Here is a 7,225-nt window from a genome sequence, read left to right as displayed (position 1 = left end):
ATTGAGCTGGGACATCAGTCTTTTCTTGCCTTTGGCTCTTGACTGCCACATTGAGACTGAAACATCACTGTAGGGATTCTGACCATGGAAATATACAGGGAAGCATTCCTCTGGTGAGCAAACTCCTAGAGGGTAACTGAAACTCTGTTTCCCACCATAAAATGCCTTGAAGTTTCTCCTAGGAACTAGTAAGATAACTAATATATGTGCTATGTCTAGCTGCTGTGGCAATGCTGCTAGAGTCTTATCAGCTTCAACCTTAATCTCAGGCACACAGCTCCTGGGAATAAAGGAACTCTCCTGTTAGACAACCACAATGTTTCACTGAACCTAAATCTCTTCACATAACAGTAACTTTATACAATGGACTTTCTTGAGAGCTACATAAAACTCCTAACATTGCACATTGCAATTGAATATGTAACTGAGGAATAAGCTGCATAATGTTGCTAAGTCTGCAACTTGCCTAGTAACACAATGAACAATATGTACTAATGATGTCAATGACCTTAAGTAACCTATGGATATAAATAAAACTGGCAGCTTGGCCATTCTGCCATTCTGCCATCTTTCCTGCCTCTGTGTCTTGTCTCTGTGTTTCCTTTTATTTTCCTTACACATCACTATTGGTTCTTCTGGTTTTCTGGTCTTAAGACACAAACTGGGATTATAACATTATCTCTCTAGTGTCTCTAGCTTGCCAACAACTCTTCTAGAAATTTGTCAGTATCCATTATGGTGTGAGCCAGTAAGTATGCATGCATGTGTGTGTGTGTGTGTGTGTGTAACAAAATATATATGATATACAGTATTTATCTGTTAGGGTTCTGGGATTGACCTCAACTGGGCACTTCATACATACACTTTTTTTTTTAAGGTGGTGGTGCTGGGGATTGAACCCAGGGCCTTGTGCATGTAAGGCAAGGCAAGCACTCTACCAACTGAGCTACATCCCCAGCCCACCTCATACATACACAAACACACACACACATACATGTATGTGTGTGTGTGTGTGTGTGTGTGTATATATATATATATATATATATATATATATATATATATATATATTCCTGTGTCATTGAAGAACCCTGACTAATACAAACTCCAATAAATGAAGGGTGGAAGCCATGTTCTCTCTTTTTGAAACTGTTTCAGTTTAGGACTAATAGAATATAGCAGAAATAACCCTGTATAGTTTTAGAGATTAGGTCATAAAAGATGATAAAATTCTATCTGCTGGTATCTCTTGAGACATTTGCCTTGGGAGCTCTGAGTTGCCATGAAAGAAGTGCATCTCCCTTGAAGCCTGCATTCTGTGCAGACCCTGTGGAGAGATCATATAAACATAGAGGAACGTGTTCCAGGAGCTACAGTTATTTCAGCCTTTAGCTGTTCCAGCCTCAGGCTATTGAATCTTTCTAGTCCAGCCACCAGACATGTAAGTGAGGAAGATTTCCAATGACTTCAGTCCCAGGTCCCACATGAGACCTCCTGAGAAAAAGTGCCTAGTTGGAGTCAGTCAATCCCCCATACCATGAGAGATACTAAGTTATTTCTATTTCATGGTACTAGTATGGAGTTTATTGCACAGCCATATAAAACCAAAGTATGTGTACATATAGAAAGAAAACTATACAGAGCAGAGATCTATAAGCCTAAGCATATAAAAGCATAAGGATGCAATTATGTAAGCTTCATTGGCATCATTAAGATACAGTGTAATAATCATCAGAAGCCAAAGTAAATTGTGAGATACACTGTATTAGTCATGGTTCTCCAGAAGAATAGAAGCAACAGGAGAGAGAGAGAGATGATTTTATATATAGATAGCTATGATTATAAAAAAGGATATTTATTAGATTGGCTTAAGAAAAAAAAAAACAGAAGCTGGATAGTCCCACAATGGTTGTCTGCATGCTGGAGAGCTGGAGGAACCACTAGCTGCTCAGTTTAAGAAGCCATAATCTTAGAACAAGAGGTATCAATGATGCAGCCCCAATCTGGAGTCAAAGACTTGTAAACTATTTGGAAAGTCAATGGTCAGAGTATGCTTTGAAAGAGTGAAGCAACTGGGGTTTGATGTTCTCAGGTGATCAAAGTAGCAATTGAAGCCCCCACTCAAGAATAATCAAGCTTGCACCTTGCTGCTGCTTCCTTGTTATTTCAACTTTTGTCCCATCCAGACTCAACCTATTGGACTGTGCTGTCCAAACTTAGGCTGGGTCTCCACCTTGGTTGGCTGTTCCACATGACAATCATTCCCAGAAACACCCTCATTGATATGCTCAGAAGCCCCTTGATTCCAGGCATCTCATAATCCAATCAAATTGACAATTCATATTGACCATGACATAAGCCTTTCCATGATTATTTCAAAAATATGTAGCCAAAAACTGTTTTATACAACTTTTAAGTACCTCATCTACCTCTAATATACAAATGAATATAATTGTTGACATTTAGGACATTTAGGAAGGATTGTGCATAAAACATTTTTGGACAAAGATGCACCATGTTTGCACAACCCTACTCCTCTTCCCACCATCAATCAACATTCTTCTCAAGTCCAGTTCAAGAACCTCCAATAGAATGATTCAGAAAACCTGGTGACTTACTGCAGGCTGGGAAATCTAGAGGATGAAATATGGACTGGTTAGTAGCTTCAGTGGTGAATGAAAAGACCTTGACTCAAGGACAAAATTGAACTGTACTATGCAAAGAACATTGATTTCCAGTGAACTGGAGTTAGGCTAAGTTGGAACTAATAGATCTGCCCTACAGATATTTTTAATTATTTCTAGAGGATTAGCTGAATGAGTGACAGTGAGTTTTGAGTAAGCTAAGCAGTGCAAGAAGTTCCGGAAGAGGGATAAATATGCACCTAGAGGAAAATATATCACTGATAAAGTAGAAAGTACAGTTAGTTGAAGGTTCTGAATAATCCACAGGCCTGTGTGGGAGTCTACTTCAGTTATCTGCTTGGCTCAGCGTTCTTCAAGTTATCTTAATATGACAATAGTCAACTAGGCAATGCTCCCCATACCCACACACACTTCTGCCCAAACTCTCTGGTCTCTCTTACAACCCAATAGCAATGAAGGAATTTGGTTAGCCAAATAAGGCAGAAGATAGAGATCTACCTTGCCCCTACTCTTATTGGAAAATAATACAGAAGATCTTATCACAGGTACAGAAAGCAATTTTAATAATTTGAAATTCTGATTATTAAATGAGATTAGCTATTTTGCAATTGCACTGCATGTGGCAAACATTGCCATAAGTTCTGGAAATAGGACTGTGAACAAAACAAAAGTTCTGTCCTCATTCAATTTGCATTCTAATGAATAGATTCAGACAATAAGTAAAGGAATAAGTCATACTTATGGTATACCAGATGGTGACATGTGCCATGGAAAATGCAGCAGTCTCGTCCACATCCTACACGGGCATAAGAAATGGGGTTTCCCTCGGTGGAATGGGCTGGCTGAGAAATAAACACTAAGAAAAATAGAGTGGCAAAAAACTACAGAACCCAGAAAGTAGTTTTGAAAGCGGGGGCAGGACAGACAGTTTTACACTATGACAAAATTGAGCCTGCGCCTGCTTTAGAGTGGTCTTCACCAAAAAAGGTTAAAAGTGGGCTTTCAGTTCCTAACGGGTTACACCCATCTCCAGAGCTACTATGAGGATCTTCCTAGCAGAGCATAGATAAAGGTCATGTGCATTGGGCAGTCTATTGGTGTAGGAGAGCCACAGATAGTTCCTAAGGCCAAACCTAAATCTCCCTGGCTTCATGCTGAGAGAAGATCCTTATGTATTTAATGGATGGCTTCCCACACAGCAGGTATCTGTATAAGGAGGGTTAAATGTGGGTCCAGTAAGTTATCATGAAAGCCCTCACTGAGAAGATATCACTTTCTATTGATTTTTTTTCTCTTGAGTTTACTTATAAAGCAGTTGAAAGGTTTTTTATTAACTTTTTATTTATATATGACAGAGGAATGCATTACAATTCTTCTTACACCTATAGAGCACAATTTTTCATATCTCTGGTGGTATACAAAGTATATTCACACAAATTTGTGTCTTCATATATGTGCTTTGGATAATAATATCCATCACATTCCACCATCATTTCTAACCCCATGCTTCACCCCCCCACACACCCCTCTGCCCTATCATATTAGCTTGGGCAGAAGTGTGTGTGGGTGTGGGGAGCATTGCCTAGTTGACTATCGTCATATTAAGATAACTCTAGAGTTTGTCTATTCCTCCCATGCTCTCCCTCCCTACCCCTCTATGAATCAGTTTCCTTATATCAGAGAAAACATTGGGCATTTAGTTTTTGGGGATTGGCTAACTTCACTTAGCATTATCTTCTCTAACTCCATCCATTTACCTGCAAATGCCATAATTTTATTCTCTTTTATTGCTGAGTAATATTCCATTGTGTATATAAGCCACATTTTTTAAATCCATTCATCTATTGAAGGGCATCTAGGTTGGTTTTACAGTTTAGCTATTGTGAATTGTGCTGCTATAAACATTGATGTGGCTGTGTCCCTGTAGTATGCTGTCCTACACCATGTGGCTCTCCTACACCAAGTCCTTTGGGTATAGACCAAGGAGAGGGATAGCTGGGTCAAATGGTGGTTCCATTCCTAATTTTCCAAGAAATATCCATACTGCTTTCCATGTTGGCTGCACCAATTTACCGTCCCACTCAGCTCCATACGGCAAGAAATGTTTTGTTTTGTTGTTGTTTGTTTATTTTAATTTTAAAAACATCTGCTATTAAGGGCATACTCCTGTAACCTCAGTGGCTCCTAAGGCTGAGGCATGAGGATCACAAGTTCAAAGCCAGCCTCAGAAATTTAGCAAGGCCCTAAGCAACTTAGATCCTGTCTTTAAATAGAAAATATAAAAAGGGGGCTGGGAACATAGATCAATGGTTAAGTGCTCCTGGTGTCAATCCCCAGTACCAAACAAACAAACAAAAATTGGTAATTCGGCAAATAATGCTAGACTACCTGTTATTAACGCAAATGGTGCCATCTCATTTTAATGTAATATAGATATAAATCTGGCTTGTATCACAGACCAATTGGGTCATAGTCATTCTTTTCTTCATTATTCTCTACATCCCCCTAAGTCCTCAGAGTCCTGCAGTGGATCCTGCCCACTTGTCCCAGGTGAAGTGAAAGAGTGCAAGTAGAAAACACAGCTGTACTTTGCAAGTGAATCCCAGATAGAACAGACATCACCTGCATCCATTGCACGAAGTCACCTATCCACGTCTAAATAGAAGTAAGATTAACAGTGCATCCACAGAATAGTGGTAAATATGGATTTTGGCGATCATTGTGAGTCTTGGGCCCACAGATCATTCTCTGGTTTTAATGGAAGCAAATAGACAATTAAAATTGAATATCAGAATACTAGTTGAGCTAGCTAGGTTGGTAAATTTCTTTCAGCAATGGTGCATGATAAAACTTTTTTGGGGTATGTGTAAAATGTGGTATGTAATTATGCTCAAGTACTAGAATTGGAGACAAAACATTAATAGCATTTTGATTTGTTAGACTCTAATGAATTACTTTTTATCTTGTATTCCATTTTTATTAATTCTTTCTTTTATGTAATGAAAAGAGAATATATTTTAAGATAAAATTAAAGACTTGCTTAAATAAATGTTTGCTATATTTCTATGAAATGTCATCAAAGTTTCATGTTAAACTAAAAATATAATTTAGCAAAGAGTGTGTTCTAAAGATTCATTCATTGGACAATTTATCATGCAGAAAAAGGGCATTTGTAATATTGAGTGTATATAAGGAATTAATTAGAGAATTGCAAACATACCCAATATTGTATTTTGCTCTGTTTTAATGTCAGATTGTTGGAAGATATCATTTATTTCAGGGAAAATAACAAAAGCATTAGAAATTGAAATGAACACTGAATCCACAGAGCATAGATATAAAGGAACACAAAATTTTATTTTGAGTGGTGAAGACATTTCTTATACACCCTTTCCTAGTATTGAATCATCTTTTCTTTTCCAATATTGATAATTTACCTAGTAAGTCTCACTAACAAAGTTCCATTTAGCCAAAAGACCCCAGGATTTAAAATGCAGAATATTCTTTTAGATAACAAGATAATCCCTATGAAAGACACCCTTAATAGATTAAAACTGTAGATGGAGTGATGTAAGAATAATTATCATCAGCAATTTGGATTTCTTATAAAGTTATCATTTATAACTTTTACTTATTTGCTTATTTGATTACTTTTTCCTAATAATTCATAGAAATTATTTTTACATTTCATGTACTTGGTTTTTTAAAATCATATGGGCACTAAATATAATGTCATTATGATTTTATGGTTTCTGTCTTCACAGTACCTTCTGTCATAACAAAATTTTTATCTAAATTCTTTAAAAAGGTCATATGTATAGTTTTCTAAAAGTTTATAGTATTGCTGTTCATATTTAGTCCTTAACATAATCATTAGATTTTTGTGTACAACATGAGATAAATGTATTTTGTTTTTCTTCCATATAATCTATTGTTCAAGTAATGATACTGAAAAGTTTACTTAGTGGTTTATTTGCAACATCATTGCTATCATTCTCTTGGATTGTTTAGGTTTGGATTCTTTGTGGAAGATTGAGAGATCCTGAAGCAGTAGTAGTAAGACAGAGATTTTTTAATTAATTAATTAATTAATTTTAATTAGGTATATATGGCAGCAGAATTCATTTTGATTCATAATACACAATTGCAGCACAACTTTACATTTCTCTGGTTCTATGCGATGTAGTGTTGCACCATATGTGCAGTCATACATGTACCTAGGGTAATGATGTCCATATCATTCCACCATCTTTCCTGCCTCAATATGCTCTCCCCACCTGAGACAGAGATTTGTATGCAGGATATTTATTGTGATGAACACCTATGGAAGGAAATAGAAAGTAAGATTGTGTACATGAGAAGTCAACCTATGGTGCAGACCAAAAAACAAACAAACAAACAAAAAACGAACAACTCAGCTAACTCTTCAGGAGCTTGGGATATAACAAGGCCTAAAACTTGTTCTCCCTTCCAAATCAGTCGTTAAATGTGGGCAACTCTGGAAAACTGTATCATGTGAAAGGTCACCCTCTGCCTGAGGAAGACCCCAAAAGAACTGGAAGCTGATGCACATGACCTTGGCA

The 7,225-nt window shown here is 37.0% G+C and overlaps 1 non-coding gene across 1 annotated transcript; it reads right to left on the bottom strand.

The window, feature by feature from the left end:
- Positions 1–878: 878 nt before the first annotated feature.
- Positions 879–956, bottom strand: Trnav-uac. The gene has a single exon. It is a non-coding gene; the product is annotated as a tRNA-Val (tRNA).
- Positions 957–7,225: the final 6,269 nt, after the last annotated feature.

This window comes from Marmota marmota, unplaced genomic scaffold (genome assembly GCF_001458135.2).
Source record: "Marmota marmota marmota unplaced genomic scaffold, marMar, whole genome shotgun sequence".
NCBI classification, from domain to species: Eukaryota; Metazoa; Chordata; class Mammalia; order Rodentia; family Sciuridae; genus Marmota; species Marmota marmota.
This window is presented reverse-complemented; position numbering and strand designations above follow the sequence as displayed.